The following is a 25,426-nucleotide window of genomic DNA, read 5'->3' as shown; positions in this document are numbered from 1 at the left end:
GAGTAGATGAATTGAAACCTGAATGGAGCTATCAGAAATCACACAAGGCTAAGGCTGATGAAATTCTGGTTCACCTAAAGTGGAGTGGCCTCACTGAGTACTTGGGCATTCAGCTGAGACCGCAGAAAGACTAGAGTTTAGGATTAAGTAAATATAATACCTCAAGTAAAGGTAATACCCAAGCACTGAAGACAAAACTGAAATCGTCCTAAAACTAAATAAAGCAAAACAAACCAAAGGAAACCTGACAGATTCAAGAGCATCTCCCATGATGTATCCATATGCCACACCTTTTCTAGGAAGGCAGCAGTATTTAGATTACCTATAATATATCACCTTTAATCTCTAGAATTGAATTAAAAAAATGACTAGAATGTGAAGGAACTGTAAAGTGTGACAAATAATCAAGGGAAAAAAAGTCAATAGAGATTGAGAGATGACTCATAAGTTAGAATTCAGGTAAGAACTTGATAACAGCTATTTCAAAAATGTTCAATGACCTAAAGGGAAGAACTAGACAAAGTGAAAAGATGAGCAGTCTTAGCAGATATACTGTTTGACCATATATATATGTATGTATATACATATACACACATATATATATATATATAATAATTATATATAGCATATACACATAAAATGAAATTCTACAGCTAAAAACTACAGTGTGGGAGAAGAAGAATCCAGTGGATGCACTAACCAGAAGATTGGATACTACAGGGGGAAGAGAAAAGGAGAATCAGTGAACTGTAAGACAGATCAATGAAAATTATTTCAAAGGAAAAACTCATAAAAAGATGTTCCACCTCTGGAATGGCAGCTGTGGAGCTCCACGGACTCACTTCCCAGCTAAACAATCATTATTAGTAAAAAGTATTTTTTTGAAAAACTATTTAACGTTTCTGCTAATTGTCATAAGGATATACAGAAAATGAAAATATGTTTATTCAAGAAAATCCACTAAATCTTGGGGAGAACAGTGATACTCTGTGGAACTTGAACCACAACCTGCTCCTTTCCTAATCGGTGTGCCAGATACCCCACTATGTGTGGATGTGACCAAGAAGATGGAGATAGGCGTTCCCTCTCTTCTCTCTCTCCAAGGGATAGTGTATCTCTCCAGGAGAGAGAGACGCCTCTTGCATTTCTCATCCCCCACTTTCAGCCTTGATTTGCAAAGACTAACACCATGGTAAATTTAATCAAGACATTGGTGATTCCCTTCTGCCAACTAGCATCCACTCACTCAAAGGATGGTTTTCCAGACTGAGGGTGCAGTTGCCCCAATCACCCTTACTTTAACTTCTTCATAGGATGGAGGTTGAAAGAGACAAGCCAAGAAAACCAGAGACTATCACTCAAACCCAGCATACTGTTTACAAACCAAGGGTGTTGCTCCTAGAAAAGCAGTCCTTTGTCCCCCCATTCACTACAGAGATTTTGCGCAAGAGGAGAGGGAGGACATAAGGGCAGAGTGCTCCAAAGCTCTCCCCAAATAAACCAAATTTATATGAAACAGAGTGTGAAAAAGTTCCAAGTCTAAGGACACTCTTCAACAATGAAGATATTGGTGGTAAGCAATTAAGAGGCTAGTAGCTCCATAAGAGCTAAATTGTGGGGTAGCTAGTTTACTAGAGAGAACCTCGAAAAAAATGTTGTTTTTTTTTTTCCTTTTAAAGGAAAAAAGATTTTTAGGAAGAGCCCTCCCACAGTAAGAAAAACTTCATTGGCCTTAAAAGCTACCCCTGCAAAGAGGCCTGGGTTTAATTGGCTCAGACTGTGGAGCAGTTTGTGCCCCAGGGCATTACTGAAAACAGTAGAACAATCATCTAGCAATTAGTGGAACCTAACAACTGCTATGATACCAACAGAAGCAGACAGCTTCACCGAGAATCAGAAAACAACAACAACAAAACTCTCAGAGACCCTGCTAAAACCATTTTCATCCTAGGATGACTGCACAGTAAAAATGTATATTTCTTTTCCTTTATTTTCTTAACTAATTTAAAAAGCAGTAATATAAAACAATATGTGTGTAATTAAATTGTTGTGTCTATAATGTATAGAAACGCAGTACATTTGGCCATACGTGCACAAAGGAGAAAGTGTGGAGCAAAGCTGTGCTAGAGGAAGAAAATGACATCAGATGGTAACTGGAATCCATAGGAACAAGCTAAGTAAATTAAGGTGTTAAATAAATATGTAAACCATAGCAAACTGTTAGGCGTGCCTGTGTGGCTAGGTCATTTAAGCATCTGACTTTGGCCCAGGTCATGATCTCATCGTTCCTGAGTTGGAGCCCTGCATTGGGTTACCTCGAGCGCCGCTTTGGGTGAGCTGGAGCCCTGCTTGGGGCTCCATGCTGACAGTGCAGAACGTGCATGGGAATCACTCTCTCCTTCTATCTCTCCCTCTCTCTGCCCTTCCTGGGGTTCTCTCTCCCTCTCTCTGCCCCTTGCTCACTTGCGCCCTCTCTCTCTGTCTCTCAAAATAAAAAAGCAATTCAAATGTTACACTGGACGTTACTTAATGAAAAAGAAAGCAGTAAAGGAAGAACAGAGGAACAAACAGATGTGAGACACATAAAGAAGTAAAATGATAGACATAAACCCAAATGTACGGACAGTAATATTAAATGTAAAATTATTAAACAATACAATGAAAATATAAAGATCAACAGACCAAATTAAAACCAATATTCTACTTTATGATGTCTATAAGAAACATTTTAGAGTCAAAGATACAAATAGGTGAAAAGTAAAAAGATGAAAAAGTTGTATCATTCAAACAGCAACTGTAAGATAGCTGAAGTGGCTACTGTAATATCAAATAGATTTTATTTTTTCTTCGTTTTTGACAAAATAGATTTAAAACAAACAAAAAAAGATGTTACTAGAGATCAACAAGATAAAGATAAAAAGGTCAATTCATTAGGAATATCTAACAATTATAAACATTTTTGTATTTCATATATGAGCCTCAAAATATATAAAGCAAAAATTGATAGACTTGATGGGAAAAAATGGATAATTCAATAATAATAGTTGGAAATTTCAGTACTCCAATTTCAAAAATAGATATAACTAAGCAAAAGATAAACAGGAAAATAGAAGACTTTAAGAACATTATAAACCAACAAGACCTAACATATCTAAAGAACACTTCCCTGAACAATAGCAAAATGCACATTTTCTTTTTTTTTAAATTTTTTTTTTCAACGTTTTTTTATTTATTTTTGGGACAGAGTGAGACAGAGCATGAACGGGGGAGGGGCAGAGAGAGAGGGAGACACAGAATCGGAAACAGGCTCCAGCCTCTGAGCCATCAGCCCAGAGCCCGACGCTGCGCTCGAACTCCCGGACCGCGAGATCGCGACCTGGCTGAAGTCGGACGCCCAACCGACTGCGCCACCCAGGCGCCCCAACAAAATGCACATTTTCTTAACTACACATGGATAGTACTTTGGAATAGATTATATGCCAGGTGACAAAGGAAGCCTTTATATATATAAAATAATTGAAATCATACAAAGTATATACTCTGATCACAGTGGAATAAGATTAGAACTCAATAACAGAAAAATTTGGGAAATTTACAAATATGTGGAAATTAAACCATACACACCTAAATAAACAGTGGATCTAAGGAGAAATCACAAGGGAGATTAGAAAATAATTTAAAATAAATAAAAATTAAAACACAACATAGCAAAGATGTGAGATGTAACTAAAACATTTTGAGCATTTTATACAGGGTAATTTGTAGCTGTAAAAGCCTATGTTAAAAAAAAAGTCTCAAATAATATCAAATAATAGCTGTAAACGCCTATATTAAAAAAAAAAAAAAAGAAAAAAGTCTCAATGTCAAATAATATCAAATACTTCTTACAACCATTTTAAAAAGAAAGAGCGAAAGCAAACCTGCTGGAAACAAGCAGAAAAAAAGAAAATAATAAAGATTAGAGTGGAAATTAATGAAAGGAGAGAAAAATGATAGAGAAATTCAACAAAATCAAAAGTTGGTTCTTTGGGAAAATCATCAAAATGACAAAACTTTATCTAGACTAAGACAAAATACAGAAGACTCAAAAACAAACCAGAATGAAAGAGGTGGTGTTATTACCGATATTGCAGAAATAAAGGGGACTATAAGGAAATATTACAAATGAAAGCATGCTCCTGAATTAGGTAACAAATTAAATGGATAAATCTAGAAAGACATAAACTGTCACAACTGACTTGAGTTCCCAAACATAGAAGAGGAGAAAACACTTACTTTCGACAAAGAAAGTATTTCCCTAAGAACGGTAACCACTATGTGTGGGCCAGTATAATTATATCAGGTCAATATTCAAAACCAGACAAAGACATCATGAGAAAACCAATATCTCTTGTAATTAGAGATGTAAAAATCCTCAGCAAATAACTAGCATATTGAATCTAGCAATAAATAAAACATATAAAAAAGGATTATACACTGTGGCATACCAGGAGTGAAAAATTGGTTAAATATGTGAAAATCAGTTAATGCAATATCCTGCAGTAATAAAATTAAAGATAAAACTCATATGATCATATCAATAGATGCAAAAAGAGGCATTTGACAAAATTCAGAAGCCTACACATGATGAATCAAAATTCCTTATAAAGAGATGGCCCTATGAAGACAAACACTCACAGAAAGAAGACAATGTGAAAAAAGAAGAAAATGGCCATGTGATTCTCTAAAATGTATGTTAAATGCATCTCTCTCTCTTTTTTAAATGTTTATTTGTTTATTTTGAGAGAGAGAAAGAGAGTGCATGCGTGAGCAGGGAAGGGACAGAGAGAGAGGGAGAGAGAGAATCCCAAGGTGGCTTCATGCTGTCAGCACAGAGCCTGACATGGGGCTTGAACCCATGAACATGTGAGATCGTGACCCGAGCCAAAATCAAGAGTCAGATGCTTAACTGATTGAACCACCCAGGCACCCCGTTAAATCCATCTCTTATAGATTGACGAAGTTTTGTTCTTTTTTTCTCCTCTGATAATTTCTACCTTTTATTTAAATTACACGGTCCACTTACGTTTAATGTAATTATTTATATTATTATGTTTAAGTCTACCATATTGCTCCTTTTTCTTTTTATCTGCTATTTGTTCTTCTGTTTTGTGGTGTACAAAATTATTGACTAGAATATTCTTTATTTGTTATTCTAATCCTATGATTATTATTTCTCTTTATTTCCTCAGATGTTGACCAGTGAGGATTCTTTCTTTCCCCTTTCTTTCCCTTTCCCTTTTCCCTTTCCCTTCTTTCTCTTTCTTTCTTTTCTTCCTTCCTTCTTTCCTTCATTTCTCTCTTTCTGCCTTTCCTTCTTTCTTCTTTATTATCCTGCATATATTATACTTACTGATGCACAAATTGTTTCATCTCTGGCCAATGGGAACATTCTCAAGTTGGTTCTTGAAGCTTTTTACATGACCCTACAAATTTTTGATGACTTCCTTGTTTGTTGTTTGTTTTTTGTTTTTGTTATGGTGAGATAACATTTCCTGTCGCAGACCTACCTTTATCCTCTTATAAAAGGAAATCTGATTATGTTCAGTGGTAACTGATATTTAGAGACCACAATCTAGACATTAGACATGCTCATTAATATCAGGTTTATCACTTTTCTAGGCCTTTCAGTAAATAGAGATAGGAAATAATTTGCCTTTCTTTTTTTTTCAAAATAATGTAGAACATAAATGTATACCGATACTTTCAACTAAAATTCAGAACATTTTTCATTTTTACCCATTTTCTGTCATACTGAAATTCACTTCCTGCAATATGCATATTAGTTTAGAGTAACAATAACTGTACTACCATGAAATATGATAAATAAAATTGGTTCAAACTTGATGTGCAGTGCTTTTGTCTTCAGGATACATTTTACTAAAGTCATATAATCAAATTACTGTGTATGAACATTTTATAGAATAAATCCCTTTGTTTGGTTATGTCACCAACTCAAAATGTAAGTTTGTTTCATTTTTTGTTTTCATTTTTTAATGTTTGCCTTAATATAGTTAATTCGGATTGATAATTGTGTTAATTTTTTTTTTTGTTTTCAAAGTCAAATATAGTATATTCAGAGACATGTAACTTCTCTCCATGTTTCTTCAATCTCCTTCTCTTCCTTTTCCTTTGGAAAAATATCTTAAAACATTTTTTCTGTTCTTTTTTTTAAATACAAGCAAATGCATGTGTATTTTCGTAACCTCCCATTCTTAAATAAATGGTAGCACACTAGACGTATGTTTTTCTTTCTTGCATCTGCCACTAATGTATCTTGGAGATCACTCCATAATACTATGTAAAGTTATTTCTCATTCTGTTTTATGGTTGCATAATACTCTATTTTGGATATATCACAGTGTGTTCAACCAGTCTTCTATTGATGGACTCTTAGTTTGTTTACATCCTTTATTATTACAGATCATGCTCTTTAACTACATTTGAAGAAAAAATCACTGATATAATCTGAGTTTTTAATCAAATTTTCAGTTTCAATATTATTAAAATCAGAATAAATGTATTTTTTGCACTTTGTTCTAAAACTAAGATAATTTTTTTTCCTTTCTCAATTGAACTTTTCCAAAGTGTAAAAGCTTCATGATGGCCATAAAATACCTCAAATAACCTTGATATTGGAAGAAATGTATTATTTTGCCTGTGTTGTCTCCAGTCTTTCCTCAGATATAGATACTTTAAAAAGTAACAATCACAACAGAATGAGCTGTACAGACATATACTGTCCACAGAAAGCGCATTGTTGCTTTGGGGAGGTTGAATTAAATGTGGGTTGTGGTAACATTTTCTCTCCTAATTATAATTCTAATATATGCTTCTATAGCATAGTTATTTAATAATTTAGTGAATGTTATACACTATATTTTTTAATAAAAATGTGCATACACACATACATATGTACACATACACATACACACAATCTTCTTAAAATTTCAGAGTGAGCACCAAAGCAATGAAGTCTATCCTTAGACACTGGGTTAGGAATCTACCTTCAAGTTAACACTACATGGCAGTGAGACAGTTGCTGCACACAGTGTGAATTTCTCTGCATACAGTGTAAGCTTCATGACAAGTCAAGTGCTTTACTGTAGAAATTATAGAGAAGAATTTACTTCTAAAGACAGATTTGTTTTTCTGTACAAATGATATTTTTACCTTTACAAAGGAATTTTGTAAAATTCTATCAAGTAGAAATGGAGGGAAATTAAAGCTTTTCTCCTAGAACTGGGAAGACAAGTTACTGTTTTTTAAACATATTTGTTACAAAAACCTAATATTATAATTTGTATTCCCAGTGATTGGAATGTTCACTCATTTGTTACATACATATGCGTGTGTGTGTGTGTGTGTGTGTGTGTGTGTGTGTGTGCAGTGATTAGATGTGCTAGGGAGTAGGTACTTATCAAAACTAGACATATTTTCTGCCACATGGAGATGAAAGTGAAGTGATAGAGATAGATATTAATTAAAGGCTCATTAAAATACAAATTATATTGAAGAAGTGTAGTGCTGTGAGGAGGGCTTATAATGAAGAAATATGACTTAATCCAAGAAAGCAGGAAAGTCTTTGTTTTAAAAAGAATACTGACTGAGCTGAGATATGAAAATAGAGAGGGAGAGATATTACATAGGTAAAAGGCAAAGGAAACATATTCCACCAGAAACATATTCTTCTATGAATGTTCCATGGCTGGATTATTCAGTTGAAATCTTTCACATATTATTATTTTTTTCTGCAGACATAGAAGCATCAATGGGCAATTAATAAACCTTATCTTAGTCCTATGTCTGTAGATTGATTGTTATTCTAGTTTGCTCAGGGCAATCTTGGTTACAGTCATGATAGGCAATTATTACTGTGGCTTTCATTCTCAAAAGTGTCTGTGGTTAGACAGTAAATAGCATGGACATCTATGTCTCTTCCTTGAGCATTGGACAACCTTGACAAGACTCGATCTGTGATCTTCAAGGCTCTTTTCAGCTATAAGTACTTTTGCAATAGTTTTGATAGCCATGAAATTCTGACTAGCTCCTTTTCCTCTTAATTTCAAAAGTAGTTTATTCTTTTGTACACTATGTGTAATCATTGCTGATGTGTTTACTGGCAATGATTCCACTGTCTAAACAGGAGTAAAACTATCCTGTCCTGCTTCTGCATGTGTTCATCCATGCATTTCTGTATATGTCATTGTATGTATAACCTGTTGACATTTTCTATATTTCCTCAGTATCGTTGTATTAACAACTTGGTTCTTGATGATAATTCAGTGGTATCTTCAGTCTTTCCCCCCCAACCCCATTTCACACTAAAATGTGGGAAATTACATGGTAACCTTATGTGTTGTCTCACTGCCACCTGGTGGCAAGAGTATAGAAAAGGCAGCAAAACAAGGATGGATGACTGACCAGTTGAGTCATTGCCCATAGCATAAAAATCACATGTTCTCAAATATTTTTCAGAGAGACCTAGCAGAAGTATTTTCCATATTTCTGGTTTATATCTTTCAATAAACTGTACAGAAAGCCCTGAGAAACAACAAGGGATGAAATTTTCAATGATTAATCAATATGTCTTTTTTGAAGAAAATATGAAAATAGTAAGATATTAAAAATCTACTTTTTCAACTATAACTTTAGAATGCTTTAAGTAATTTTTAACTTTCAAGGATAAACTTTCTTAAAAGTTTTTAATTTTTTGTGACTTTACTCTTTGTAAGTGAAGGAAGTCAAGCTCCCCAATATTTGAAAATATACTATAATACATATAATTTTTTAAATCAAATAGATATGGCTCATGACCTCCCTTTGTGATTTAAGTCATTTTTTAAAAATCTCCAGGACTAAAATCATTGTTTTTAGCTTAAGTGTCTTGTCTTCATTACTAGCTGCTCTATATTATTCTTCACATCAGAATAGAGACAGGTGTTGATTGGTACTTTTCAATGTCTAGAAATTTAATTATATCATCTGGAAAATATGTATTTAGAAAATAATATTGAATATCACTTTGGATCTTGCTGTTCATGTTTTTCTAATACATTATGCTTTAACTTTTTTTAATTTATTTTTTTTTCTTTTAGATCGAGAGAGAGAACAAGTGGGGGAGAGGGGCAAAGGGAGAGAGAGAGAGAGAGAGAGGGAGAGAGAGAGATAGAGAGAGAGAGAATCTTAAGCAGGCTCCATGCTCACTGTGGAGCCTGATGCAGGGCTTGATCCCACGACCTGGATCATGACCTGAGCCAAAACCAAGAGTCAGACACTCAATCATCTGAGCCAACCAGGCACCCCTAGTTCATTATGCTTTAAATGAATGAATCTTATGGAATACCAGTGTTGACATCTGTGGTCTACTTTTCCTATTTGAGGAATTTATCAGTTCAGGCTTCTACATTTGTCGCAATTGTATGTATGTGTCTATATAACATAGATATCCTATTTGAGTTATTCACATATACTGTAATGAATTTCTATATCAGAATTTTTTCCACAGTGTGTAAATAGAGTAGTAAATTAGTTCTTCATATTTTTCCAGCTCTATTTAGATGTAATCAACATATAGCATTGTGTAAGTTTAAGGTATATAATGTAATGGCGTGATATATATATATATATATATATATACACACATATATGTATATACACACATATATATGTGTGTATATATATATATATATAGTAAAATGTTTAGCATAATAAGATTAATTAACACCTTCTTCACCTCACATAAATACCATTTTGTTGCTGGTATTATTATAGTGAGAACATTAAAGCTCTACTCTCATAGCAACTTACATATTTTTTTATCAATTTTCTTTATATGTTCTACTGTATCTGATTCTAAAAAAAAAGACTCTTGTGGTGAATAAGAGAGAATTCACCTTGTAGAGAATTCTCTTGTAGAGAATAAGACTAATTATCCCTATTTCATAAATAAAAAAACAAAAACCTTAATTAGTGAAGGATTTGTTGAAACTAGGAATTCTGGTTCCAATGCCAGAACTTGTTCCTATACATCACAATAAATTCTTGTTTTTAATGTCCACTAACATCCACCATCACTAAGGGAATTTGATATGTTCGTGAAAACACCCCCAAGGAACTGTGAAAGAGTGAAAGAACATCACCTCATGTTTTACAAGATACATGATTTGGCCTCAGTTGAAAAATTAGAATTATAACACATTCCTTTCCAATTTCAAAAGAGGATTAAAGCTAATTTATGCAAAGCCCCTGGCACAATGCTGGGCATATAGTAAGTTACAAATAGCTATTATTAAGAAGAAAATATAAAGCTGACAAGATCCTTGTGGATCATCACACTTGCACTGAAGACAGGCCCTCATAGATATACTGAACTGACAGTGGATTATCTCGAATGGACCACCAGATATTACTGCTGAATTCCAAGGCTACATACACCATCTCCTTTTAAGTGCCCAACAATGACTGTATTGCTGCCATATTAACACTGATTGAGGAGAATATATGTGTTATTAATGTTTGCAAGTCTAGTTCCCTTATCTGCAGTCTCATATAATTAGTTTGCTTCCATCAAGGCAGTACATGAAAGTCTGTCTTACTCCTGGCAGTGTGCAAGACAGTTTTAATAAGCAAACAAATAAAACGTAGGTAAGGCTGTACCAAATTTAATATATGCAGCTAACATAGGAGAGAAGAAATTGTAGAATAAAGAAACACTCATAATTATATGATCACTCCTGGATGTCGTGGGTATGTTTGTGAACGTGTACATGCCTGTACATGCATGTGTGTATGTTTTAATGAAACAGCATCATGCCCCGATCACATAAGCAAAATCAATCCAAGTAACACACTGCTTGTAGGCAAGAAAAGTGAGTGAGTGGGTTTTGGCCAGGACTCAGAACTGAGAAGACACTGCCAGGTGCCAAGAGATTCTAACCAATTCAGTATCTAAGAAAAGAAAGAGAGGGCAAGAAATGGTCTAGAGAGAAACACAGAAAGTGTCACCCTAGTAACCACTTTACAGTAACATGCTTGGGCCAGAATACTCTCAAGACAACAGTGCCTTATGCAAAACTAGGAAAAAGACGTGCTAAGCTGGGGGCTAATGTTTTAGAAGAAAGGATTCAGAGGCAAAAAGGAGCATTTATGTAGATAGATAAAAGATAATCTGGTAAATGAGTGAAGTTATTTTTGAAAGCCCAGGAAATTATTAATATAATGAAAATAAACTTCATATTTCTGTTCAAATACTGAGATGGTACACATTTCAGTATATTTTTTAAAAGATTTTATTCTTTAAGTAATCTGCACCCAACATAGGGTTTGAACTTATGACCCCCAGATCAAGAGTCACAGGCTCCACCCTCTGAGCCAGCCAGGTGCCTCTCAATACATTTATTTTTAACTCTCATAAACAGGTATAATTATCTTTAAGCAAATATATGATATAGCAACTACAAAAAAATAAATTTGAAGATAATCGTTTCCTTTATAAATCACAGAACATTTCCTTTACAAAGTAAGTTCCAAGTGTGCATTTAAGTTTAATTTTAATTTATTTTGATTTTTTTAATGTTTTTATTTATTTTTGAGAGAGAGAGAGAGAGCAGGGGAGGGGCAGAGAGAGAGAGAGGGAGACACAGAGTCTGAAGCAGGCTCTAGGCTCTGAGCTGTCAGCACAGATCCCGACACGGGGCTCGAACTCATGAACCATGAGATCATGACCTGAGCCAAAGTTGGACATTCAACCAACTGAGCCACCAAAGCACCCTAAATTTAATTTTTAAAAGATGGTAATTTACAGATATCTGTGGTTATGGCATACAATGAAAGGTCTACCATAGTCTCAGGCATGAGAAGTATGATAAAATAGAACTGCACACTAAGATCATGATTTTAAGTATCACAGAAATTCAGCAATATAATAGATAGTCTACAAGTTAGACAAGGAAATTGCCTTACTAAAAAGAGAATATAATATATCTTCAGGCTGATAGAAAAATGGAAAAAAATGAAAAAATCCAGTCTTTAGGAACATGAGTCATCAAATGTTAAATTGTTGAACTATGATTCTTCTCTGATTCCATAATACAAAGACAGGAGTACTCAGTTCTTACTCAAAATTGATTTTTAGAGAAAAATAAACTACCAGAAGATTGAAAAGTGATTTCTATGGTCTAGTTATGACGAACAAAATACTTGAACAAGAAGTGAACAACTTCATGAGAAAAAAGGACACCTAATTGTAACTCGATCCAGAAATACATGGAAAGTGATAGGATGGATAAGTAAGAATTAACTCATAAAACAGTTGTCTGGCTTTGAGGAATGGTTGATTTTTTTTATGAAGAAAATATGTGGGATGGGAGTGGGAGTGTGGTGTTTATTTCTCCTACAACTATGATTTTCTACCCTGGCTTCGCATTATAGCACCTGGATCACCTGGGAAGCCATTTAAAAAGAAACATGTTTGTGCCTTACTCTAAAGTAATTAAATCCAACCAGGAGGTGGAACCTAGGCATTTTTAAAACGTTCTCTAGATGACAATATGGTGCAGCCATCCTTAACAAACAGTGACAAGGGCACCTGGTGGCTCAGTCAGTTAAGTGTCCAACTCTTGATCTTGGCTCAAGTCATGATCTCACAGTTGGTGAGATTAAGTGCCATGTCAGACTATGCTCTGAGGGTGTGGAGCCTGCTTGGGATTCTCTCTCTCTCTCTCTCTCTCTCTCTCTCTCTCTCTCTCCCCCCTTCCCTGCTCTCTCTCTCTTTCTCTTTCAAAATAAATAAATAAACTTGAAAATAAAGCAAACAATTCAACAATAATTAACACTAATTTAGTCTATATTTGCCAGGTGCTCTGTTATATGATTAACTTACATTCTCTCATTAGTCCTCACAACACTATGATGTTGGTATGATTTTGTTCCCAATCACAAAAGAGAAAATTGATTCTTACTAAGTAACTTGCTAAAGTTATAGGGATTAGAAGAGAAGGAGAAAAGGATTATCTGACTTCAGGAACTTATAATTGACTTCTATTATGAAATCTACAAGTTCATCCAATTGTTTTTGAAAACATTCATCTACTCACCAATTATATATTGACTGCCTATTGTGCATTAGAATTTGGAAATACTACAGGTAAATGCACATGTCCATGGCCCATGCCCTTGGGGAGTTCATTCCTAGAATATTCTCACTCCTATGCCTAAAATGTAGCTGTGAATACTGATGTCCCTATGACTTTCAGAATATGTTCCCATCTGTCTTTAGCAGCTCTTCAGATAGGAATTTTACGGCAGCTGTACAAAGGAATTTTAAGTTGGTACATACACAACATTCTTTGCTTTGACCTTATAATTCTAAAGCTATGGTAGGTTGCTGGCTGGCTGGTACTTAATACAAAGTTGGGTTTTAATGGGTTAAACTAGTCTTTCAAAGAGGTGTATTTGGCACCTGTCTCAATTGGTCATATCTGCTACCTTTTATATCCACTGTCCCTAGCATACTTCCTATCTCGCACATAATAGATATTGAATAACTTTATTTAATTGAAGTAAACCAAACTGAATGCCAGTCTCAGTTCCAAAGGATTCATTATTTTAGGATTCCTTTTCTACCTTAGGCTTAAACCTTTCACTCCCAGACCTCTGTTATTGATGCTAGGTATCCTGACAGAAGAAGGCCTTATTTAGATAAATAACAGATCTGTTTTGTCTTCTGCTGGGATCTATTTATTCTTGTGATTTGTGTTCACTGGGATGGGAGGTTTCTAAAAGTCCATGTACCCTACTGAGTCCTTCATTAAATATTAAGTGGATATTAATGGAATTAAACATTAAACGGATTCCAGAAAATTAAAATAAGCAAAGTCATCATTTGATGGTGAGGTTTTGTACTTTAAAGTTTATGTATACAATTACAGGAAAGACTTCCGGCAATGAGAGCTTTTAACTTTGGAAGAGAAAAAGTTGTAGTAAAGTCTCTGATGTAAGAACACAAATGTTTCTCCACAGAAAGATGCACTAACTCTTGGGATTTAAATGTCGAATTTTGTGTCCTGTCAAAAGCTTTCAAAGAGGAATTCTCTCCAACCAGACACAAACTGAAAGAGAATAATCTCCCTGTCGTGAACCACTGCTTTTCATGCGCTTTTTCCTAGAACCCAGGTGTGGAAAGGAGCCTGAAAATGAAACTTAACCTTTTATGTTTGCATAAAAATGACGGCTTCAGGGTTTTACATAGAAAGGTGCGTTGAAGGGGGAAAAATAAACTAAGCCATTCTTACTTGTGCAGACCTTTTTGAGCAGATAGCATCCTCAGTGGAAAGCTGTCAGAACTCTCAGATCTGATAGTAAGGACTGGCCACAAGCCTTAATGGACAGTGAGCCGGCCAGCACATTCAATTTTAATTAAGTCCCCATGCCAGGAAAGAAGGCTTTGGGGGGAAAGCAAGCTTTGGGAATGCCATGTGTTCGCAGAGTTGCTCTATATTCATGGAACCATTTGAAATAATTGCAGCTGGTGTGGACATTTAACTGACCAATTAAAAGAATTTTATCATTTGACTCCTGCCAAGCATTTGACATAAGTACAAAATGATCTTTGAATTATGCACACCTTTATGGCTGTTTGTTCTCCTGGGAGGCGAGGCTTTCATCCAGAATTGCTGTCTCTCTTGAATTCAGGCCAGCTCTTCCTCTTAGAGTGTCCTGTCACAAGTAATAAGTGAAAAATAAACCATTCCATTCTTCTTGCAAAAACACCAAGGACTCTGAGTTAACGTTTCCAGCCCAACTCCAAAGAGGCAGAGGAGGCCAATTACAGCTGTCGAAGGCAAGCTGGACGTGGTCGTCGCAGGTAATAAGATCTGCCTGACACTCACCATCTGCACCTTCATGGCAGCAGTTGCTATCAAATTACATTTCCCGTAAAGAAATTAAAGAAAAATCGAATCACACACCATATGTAGATCCAGCTCTCTGGTGTTATTTACATTTGCCTTTGCCATAGTGACTGTTAGGAGAAAGGGTACTTGTGACCTGTTCTACTACTAAATTATGGGTGGATGATTCTACTGCTGAAATATGGCTTTATGCCTGTAATGCCACCTTCACGTATTATGTTAACATCTTATCAGTTGCCTTAGGTACAGGGGGCCGGCTGTAGGTTCAGTTTCAGTGAGCCATTTTTCCTCAATCTGGAGTGCAAAGGGGGACTGTTTGTTGTTGCTGTTGTGGTTGTTTGTTTTTTTAATGTTTATTTATTTTTGAGAGAGAGAGAAGACAGAGCACGAGCAGGGGAGGAGCAGAGAGAGGGAGACACAGAATCTGAAGCAGGCTTCAGGCTCTGAGCTGTCAGCACAGAGCCCACTCGAACTCACGAACCACGAGATCATGACCTGAGCCTAAGTCGGATGCTTAACTGTATGAGCCACCCGAGCACCCGTGTTGTTTTTTTTTTTTTTTAAAGGAAAGAAAGAAAAGAAAACGCATCCAAGTTGGTAGTCTTATCACCAATATCTCTTTCTGAACCCAAAGTTGGTGCTATGGATAAAGAATGGGAAGCAATAGTTTTTCTTAATAGCAGTGGAAAGACTCAGAAAATTTCTCTATTAACGATAAGGCTACCGTTGACAGTATAATAAGGAGAGGAGAGAAAGAAAGTGTGTAAATGGGGAAGGTGCTTAAAATGAAGACTTACCTCTTCATTGTTGCTATTTATTTGGTCTATTGTTCTTTAACCTCTCCCAGTACACTGCTTGTTTTCCCTAAGTATATTTACATGGTATAATTATTCTCATCTTAAAAAAAGGTTATTAGGTCACCTCCAGCTCCTGTTCTGCTGTTGTATTCCCTCTTTCCTTACCTTCATCATTACAGTTTTGAAAATTTCCACCTGCTCACTTCCCATTAGTGCCTCAGTGCACTGCAACTTTGCTCAGCTATCCTCAGCATCCCACTAAACTGGGACATCCCTAATTCATTGCACAGGCTTTAGTCCTCAGGCTCTAACTTTCTGCCCCAGAAACATTTTACTACTTTTTTTTTTCTTTTTTAAAGTCTAGCCGCATGCACTGCCTCATTAATAACTTTTCCTGGTTTTCCTTCAACCTCTGGTCTCCTCTCTTACTGTATCAAACTCATCCCTTTCTTATCTGCACTGTTGTGACCTTAGTGCAGGACGTTAGCATTTTTTGTCTCTATTACTTAAAAACCCTCTGGATTAGTATCTTTCCATTGATTTGTTGAACTTTAAATCCTTCTTTCTTCTTGCTGCCTCTCCTATCATTTTGTAACAACACTCATTTCTTCTCCCTTGCCTTACTAAAGTTTTGCAACGGTCATTAGGATAAAACCCAGACTTCTTACCATGTCCTGCATATGTCCTGGTGACTGCTTCCCAGCTTTGCCCAACACTCATCCACAAACATGAAGCCATACCAAATTGTTTGCAAGTTACCTGACTACTGAATTCTCTTCGTCATACCTTAAATGTTTTATCCCATCTCCTAGTAAGGCCTCTCGTCTACTTTTTCGCATAACTCCTACTCATATTTCATGACATATTTCAAATCTTATCTCCCTGAAAAATCATCCCAGACACTGTATGCAGACAGCCCAATATTCCTCCTCATTGCTTTTGTTGCACTTTGTGCATGCCTCTGTAGCCACTTATACTGTTTTGCAATGGTCTGTATCCTGCCACTTGACTCATCTTTATCTAGTAGTGGACTGCTTTTTTAATTGGTATAGTCCTATTATTTAGAATAGAGCTTGACATTAGTCATTCAGTACTTAGAAGAATGGAAGGAAGGAAGGAAGGAAGGAAGGAAGGAAGGAAGGAAGGAAGGAAGGGGAAGGAAGGAAGGAAAGAAGGAAAGAAGGAGGGAGGAAGAAAGAAGTCCAGAATTCATCCATCTCTTCATCCATCCTTCCAGTAGTAGATTCCATAGGAACCACCCTCTTCTACTCTTAGTTTGTGTGATTCAGGTGGAGTTAATTCCACATTTGGCTTCAAGGGTGGACATATGGATTTTGAAAATACAAGTATAAATTTGAAGCTTTGAAAGCTTTGAAAGCTCAAATATTTCAGACATAGAAAAAACTGTGTTGTATGTTTTCCAAGAATACGTCATATTGAAAGTGAAGTTGTATACTCCTTTATCATATGTATCAACAAAGCTGTCTACTAAATATCTAGCAGGTGTTATATCCCAAAAGCCTAATCTATGAATGAGCTCATTACTTTCAGAGATGAATAAAATCATTTATCCATGCAAATGAGTCCTTGGATGCAAGTTTACATACTTTTTGTGAAAACTTACTTGAACTTTTGCCTAGAATATCTTTATGCATATCCTATATGTTGATATTCTTTTGGTGTTTATGGCAGAACAACTATTTTTGACTCTTTTTTTTTTTTAGCAGTCATACAATCCTTCCTCTGAGATGTCGCAACAATTCCATTTTTCCTCTCCATTTCCAAATTCTTATTTTCCCATCGCCTGTCTTAGTTCTCTGTGGTACCAGTTTCTGGAGAAAATACAGGTGTACCCCACCTCTTCACACTCTCTTTACCAGCAACACAGAAGTGGTAAAAGGTGCAAGACAAAAACTGTATCAAGCCCACAGAAGTATTTTTCAGAAACCAAATTATAGCAACTCGATCTAACATAAAAGTTAAATTTCTGGCTTATCTTGAAAATAAGTTCCAACAAACCTAAAGCCCAAGGTCTTTTATGGTAACCGTTGTGAGTTGAATTGTGTCCTCACCCTCCACCCAAAAGATACATCAAAGTCCTGACTGCTAGTACTTATGAATGTGATCTTATTTGGAAGCAGAGATTTTGCAAATGTAATCAAGGTAAAATGGTCAGGTAAAACTGGATCAAAGTGGGCCTTAATTTAATGACTGGGTGTTCTTGTGTGTTTTTGTTTGTTTTTGGTTTTGGTTTTCGCTTTTGTTTTTTTAGCAAGTCCCTACTCTGTCCCATTACCTCTTGTGCTTCATCACCTCCTCTCCTCTGCAAACTTTTAATTAATTAATTAATTTTAGTGGGGAGAGAGAGAGCATGTGTGAGCACGGAAGGTGGCAGAGGGAGATAGAGAAACTTAAACAGGCTCCACATATAGCACAGAACCCGACGTGGGGCTCAATCCCACCACCCTGGGACCATGACCTGAGTGGACATTAAGAGTTGGATGCTTAACCAACTGAGCCACCCTGGTGGCCTTTTTAAGAAGAGGGAAATTTGGACAGAGACATTGATAGAAGGGAATGCTGAGCAAATATGCACAGATGTAGGGAGAATACCATGTGGCAGAGAATGGAGTGGTGCATCTACAGCTAAGGAACACTAAGGATAACTGTCTATGAAGAGGCAAGGAAGAGTCCTCCCCTAAGAAGCACATGGCTTTGCCAGCACTTATATTGAGAACTTCTAACCTCCAGAACTATGAGACAAGAATTTTCTATTGTCTTAAGCCACTCAATTTATGGTATTTTGTTATGCAGCATAGGATACTAATACAGTAACAGTGGGCAAGAAATGAACAAAGGCTGCTCCCTTTAGATGGGGCTTATGATCTTCTGTTCCAGGAGTTAAGGATAGACCCTGTAACCTCCTATGGTTTCTGTGTCATCAAGGCTAAGTGTTAATGTCATCTGCCACGTTACACTCAGCCGATTTCCGTTATTCGCATTACGTCTTTGGTCCTTGTAAGGTTTAGAATTTAGTATTTGTATGTTAATATGTTCATTTTTATTTCAAGTTGTGTATCTTCTTTAACACAACTATCAAAAATATCATTTTGTTATTGCTGCTGCTGCTGTTATTGATGTAGTTGTTTACATTTAGGATATCAGCTTCATCTTGATCAAAAAAAAAAAAAAAAGGAAAGAAAAAAATATCCAGGTCTTCACCTAGATATTGGTATTTTGTGGTGGAAAATTCATTGTTTCAGGGGTACTCCTGTGCCTTGTAAGATATTTATTGGCATCTGAAGCCTCTACTCAGTACATGCTAGAGACACCCCTATAGTTATGACAGCCAAAAATGATTCCGGGGATTGTCAGATATTATGGAGGGGGTGAGATTTGGGGTGAGGGGTGAGGGAAGAGGTGGGAGCAAAATGATAAAATCTCCCTCAGTAAGAACCACTGTCCTAGACTGTTTATCCCATCCAGTCTCATAAAAATAAACACATTAGCACACTATAACAAATGTTTCAACATAACAAATGATTTCAGAAAATAATGCACATGGCCAGCACACTTTTTTGTCTTGTCACCTTCCATACATCTAGCTCTAAAAATTTTCTTCCTTTAGTCTTGACAAAAAGTGTGAGCTGTTTATTTGGGCACTCTGCCATGCCGATAAAAAACTTCATTCCCGAGCGGAGTGTGGCCAATCAAGATATGTAAATAGGTGTTGGCCAAAGACATCTGAATGGGAGGGCTGTGTGAAACTTTCAGAAAGTGCCATTAAAGAAAGGGCTTACTTATTTGCTTTCTGCTGCATGGAATTTAATGTGATGGTTGGGTCTCTGGCAACCATCCTGAGACAATTCACTAAAAATAGAGGAAAAACAAATCAGAAGTCTGGGTACCCAAAACAGAGGAACTGCCATATCATTTCAGGACTGCCTCCCTTAGAACTTCAATTCAGGAGAGAAAAATAAAATTTTATCTTGTTGACATCATTCTTATTTCAGACTTCCTGCCACATGGAATACAGCCTACTTGTAGTTAACAAATAGCCCATTCCAATTCTAAGAAATGCTCCCAACGTTTATTTGATGATAATCTGCACCATTTCCATATTGGTTTATGCATAGCTCAGTTTAAAGTTAAAAAAAATTGTCCAAGCATTTTTTCGTAGTATGGCAATAATAATATATATCTTATGAGAGTTTGTTTTAGATCAGAGATAAATCAACTAACACACTGTGCGATAGATATGTTGCTATAATCAACCATGAGGACAATTATAACTATTGTGATTATTCTTAGATCTAAGAATGTCTTCATTTAAAATTCCTATAATCTAGGTAAGTGATTCTATTGGTCTTTACAGTGTCTTTTTTGGGCGGCTAGGATACTTGGCTGAGTGAAACTTACATATACGACTTAACTGTTTTCTTTTGTGTTATATATAAGTATGATATTAAATACACAAATTAATATTTTAAAAATGTTTTGGGGACACCAAAATGTTATGATATTTAGTCTCTTAATTTCAAGTGCAGTTATTTCTTTTAAGACTAGATCTGACATCTGGAATCACCAATGGTATTTTAAAACTTATGGATGCCTGGGTACCACTTCTAGAGATTCCGGTTTAATTACTGGGTCAGCTTAAACACTGGAATGCTTTTACAGCTCTCCAGTTGATTAAAATTCTTAGCGAAGTTTGAGAACCACCATTTTACACAATAGTCAGGACAGGTATTTTCTCTACTGTTACAGTTGTCAGAGATCAAGAGCCTGGCACCTGAAAGGAGTGAGAAATGTTAGCTCTCCAGTTGTCAGAGTGCTAATCAAAGTAATTATAAGATTTCCTTTTTTTTTTTCCTCATAGTCTTCTCTTCTGATATCCTTATCTCCCTGTCCATCACTGGCCATTCTAAAATAGGAAAGAGATAATTTTTTAAAAACTATGTATATGAACCCTTAGAGTAATGGTTGAAGAGAGATCATCAGAGTGGTTTGGCATCAGGATGGATTCCTCGGCAATTTTAGCCACACTTGTTTTGACTCCCAGCCCATTGCTTTCCTTACTTCTAGTATTGCCCTTTGCCACTATTACCAGTTTCTTCACACTAAACTGAAGGCAAGTTAGGGAAGCAAAGGGGGGAAAATAATAAATTACCTCTTTTTCTTTCTACCTTGGAAACTGTCTCATAACAAATTTCAAGGTGAAATAAAGCAATATAAAATGAGGAGGTGACATTCTGTTTTTTAAAACCGTTTGATATTTTCTAATGTCCGTTTTCTATGAAAAATAATTTATCAAACCTTTGTTCCACCTCCTTCAAAACTCAGCCTGCTAAGAAATTATAGCTTATAGCAATCCAACTTTTATGCCTGGAGGTTGGTTTTAAAATGTACAGAAAGCATATTAGTGCTTGTACTAAGTGGGTATTATGATCTAGGATTTAAAAGAAAGCATTGTTATATACCCCATTGCTGATGTCAAACAGGTTTTAAAGCGGGTCAATTCTAATGATAGAAAATTGAATTTGAAAATTGAACACAAACATTTTTATTTGAAAAAGCCGAGAGTGGTATTCCTGTCACTCAGTTGTAAATACACTTTTAACTTTTGGAAGGAAACTTTCATAAAAAATATATTAGTGTGGTTATTTATAACAAGGAAACATCCATGTTAACACCTTCACAGGTCAAGAAAATAGGACATTGTCAGCATCTAGAGTACTTCTAGATGTCACTTCTCAATCCCTACCCTTCCATCCTGCAAATGGCAATCAACACCCTAAATTTTGTGCCAAATATTTCTTTACTTTTCTATATAGATATACTAAGTGAGCATGTATCCATAAACACTAGAATTAGTTCTGACTTATAAAATTTATATATATGTATTTATAATTTATATGTATGTATATAAATTTTATATAAATGAAACTATAAAGTATGTGTTCTTTGAGGTCTGTCCTCTTTCAGTCTATGTTATGCTTGTGAGATTCATTCATATGATTTCCTGGAGTTGTAGTTCACTAAATTAATGCTACACATGATTTCATTGTGTTTATATGTCACAATAAATTCATTTACCCTTCATATACATTTGATTGTATTCAGTTTGAAGATATGATAAACAAGACTATGGTGACTATTCTTGTACATTTCTTTTAGAGCATCTGACAAAGGTCAGTGTGATAGTTAAAGAGCCTGACATGCCGAGAACTGGAGATGATTAATAGATGGACAGCAAATAAGAATATTAATTCATACAAGGGTAAATGTCCAGGAGACTGAAAAAACTCCTATCACCCACCACCAAGAAATCACAATTCCTTACCCAGTTTTTGCCCCTGAGCTAGTTAGTTCTTCGACCCCAAATCCATTGACTGGAGGGAAAGCTGGGCCCTCAGGAGGCAGAAGACACCAACATGATGTCAAATGTATGCAGTAATGATTCTCTGAGGCTTTCCTCAGAGCGGCATATATAAATTTACTCAGATTACCCTCCAGCGGCAAAAGAGGCATGCCCAAATATTTTGAGGACTTTTGAACCCAGATTTCACGTTGATATTGACACCAAGGAGTCTGAAGCATCATCATAGTCTTCTCATCAGGGTAGAGGTTTATGTGGGGACAGGTAATAGCGTCCTGACCAAGCCCCAGCTCATAGTAGGTCAGTTGAGTCCACCAACTGGTTATCATTTTTATGTTTCTGAGCATATAATTGTAGGCACATCAAATGGGAGTAAGCAGAACCATAACACTGGTTTCTTGACCTGTAGGGTAAGAGCTATCATATGTGGGGAATTCAAAGTGGCAGCTGCTGAAACTGCCAACACCCTTCTGTGTCAAAATAATAAAAACAATACTCCTCCAAGAGATAATGAACATAGATTATCATCAACTTTAAAAATCTAAAGGATGCAAGGGTAATATCCTCATTGTACACCCATTTAATTTTCCAGTCTGATTCCTATATGGACCAGACATATCTAGGATGATATATTAGATTACTCTAAACTTGCAAAATTAATTGTTTACAACTGTGGTGCTTCATGAAGTATCTTAGCTAGATAATAGATTCACTGGACCAGATGAACATAGTGTCAAGTATATGGCCAATGATCTGACAAATGCATTGTTTCTCATGTCTATGGGGAAAGGGAACTAGAAATAGTTCACATTCACGCGAGATGGATAAAGTAAATATTTATTCTCTTGCACAAGGGTTCATGTTAATTTCCTCAATCTCTTTTATAATAGAGTCCAAAGGGACCTGAAGCATTTGCACATTTTACATGAATCCCACATTGCACCATATATATGACATCAATTAATCAGACCAAATGAACAGAAAGAGACAAATACATCGGAAGCTGTGATACAACACACGAACTTTTGCTACTTTGGACCCATGACCCAGCAGACCCTCTAATGTAAGAGGTACCTATGATGAGAAAATATACTGGGTAGAGTTTATGGTAAACTCCTGTAGAATTCCAACACATAATCCTGGGATTTTGGAGAAGGCAGAATATTGTATACCAGTTATGAAGTCATCCCCCGGTATGATGCTGGGCCCTGGTAGAGATTGACTAGTGGTCTGACTAGGAGCCATCAGGCAACCATGTAGCTCATCTTCAGCTGAGTTCCATCAGACCCACCAAGTCATAAAATCAGGTGGAATCTGCACCCATTCACAAGTGAAAGTGGTTCATTTCGAATCAGACAGAAGAAGGGCAGAGAGTATGAGTTGCAAAGCCAGGCTATCTAGGCCTAATGCCATATCCCATTGTTGCACCTAAACCTCTCCCTTGGCTCACTGTATGCTCTCTAACAGGAGAGAGATGATGAGCATGGCAGGCAGAATAATGGACCCCCAAAGATATTCATGTCCCAATCTTCAGAAACTGTGAATATGCTAGGTTATATGGTATAGTGGGTTGCATAGTGTCCCCTAAAATATTCGTTATCCACCAAGAACCTCAAAATAAGACCTCATATGGAAATAAAATCCTTACATATATAATTAAGGTAAGCATCCAAATGAGATCATAATGGCTTTGGGTAGACTCTAAATACAATGTAGTGTCCTTGTAAGAAACAGAAATGTGTCCTTATAAGAAAACACATTGATCCAGAGAAGGTGATGTAAAGATAAAGGCAGAAAATGTAGTAATATATCTACAAGCCAAATACCAAGGATTGCCATCAGCCACCAGAAACTAGGAGAAAACCATGGAATTATTTTTCCCTCAGAGGTTCTAGAAGGACTCAACTCTATGGACATCTTGATTTTGGACTTTTGGATTCCTAAACTATAAGAAAATAAAGTTCCTTGGTTTTAAGCCACACTGTTTGTGGTAATTTGTTATGGCAGCCCTAGAGAATTAATACACATAGCAAACAAGAAATAAGGTTATAAATAGAAATAAGGTTGCTACTCAGCTAACCTTGAGGTGGAGAGATTATCCTGGATTATCCAGGTGGGCCCACTATCCTCATCCAGATCCTTAAATGTGAAAGAGGTGGCAGGAGAGAGAGAAGCAGGTAGATGGCAACATGAGAAGGAATCTGCCCGCCTGTGATGGCTTTGGAGGTAGAGGAATGAGACCGTGAGCCAAGGAGTACAGGTGGCCTCTAGGAGCTGGAAAAGGCAAGAAAGTGGATACTTCTCCAGACTGCCTTTATCTTTACATCACCTTCTTCTCTGGATCAGTGTGTTTTCTTATAAGGACACATTTCTGTTTCTTATAAGGACACCTGCACTGGATTTAGAGTCTAAGTCCCAAGCAGAAACAGATGGCAGTGGCACACACAGAGTAGGATAAGTTGAAGAGCATTTATTTACAAAGGGTCTATGTATACAGTTGTGGATGTAGGTGAGGGATAAGGGATTGTGGAATAACCTGGATATGGTATCAGCAAGTTAATGCCATCCCTAAGCAAGAAGGCATAAGAGGAAAGGACTAGATACCAGAACCCAGAAGGAGAGATATTATTGGTTCAAGGAAGCAGATAGTCTTGCATGGGACCTGGGAAAGGAATAAATACCTTTGTCTTAGTCTGGTTGGTCTCTCATTGACAAACTCAGTTAAAATCGTAAGGCATGGGGTGACTCAGTATGTTAAATGTCTGACTTTTGATTTTGACTCAGGTCCTGCTCTCATGGTCCTGAGATTCAGCCCCTGTCCGACTCTGTGCTGAGCATGGAGCTTGCTTGGGATTTTGACTCTCTCTCCCTCTCCTTCTGGCCCTTCCCCACTTGCATGCATGTGCACATGTTTTCTCTCTCTCAGAAAAAAAAATCATAAGGTAAAGGATTCCTGTTAACACAGATCCCCTGCCTCCTGGGGTAAAGAGCAAGGTGGAAAACATTGGAGAATGGACTATTAGAGGCAATAGAATAAGGGCTTTGGTATTATTCAAAGCATTCAGAGGTCCTGGCAGGACTATTGAAACACTATACAAATACACACTTTATAAATACTTGTTAATTGTATTTAATGTAATACAAGAAAAAGAAGCTATGTGACTGTGTTAAGTAAATGAATGTTAATTAAATACTTACCATGTGATAAACACTCTTCTCTTAGTCCTGAGGATACAGTGGTAGACATAAGAGAAAGAGAAAACAAAACAAAACAAAACACTGCTTCTTCATGAAGATTG

The sequence above is a fragment of the Lynx canadensis genome, chromosome C1 (assembly GCF_007474595.2).
Source record: "Lynx canadensis isolate LIC74 chromosome C1, mLynCan4.pri.v2, whole genome shotgun sequence".
In the NCBI taxonomy this organism is placed as follows: Eukaryota; Metazoa; Chordata; class Mammalia; order Carnivora; family Felidae; genus Lynx; species Lynx canadensis.
The sequence above is the reverse complement of the archived record's forward strand: the minus strand, read 5'-3'. Positions refer to the sequence as shown.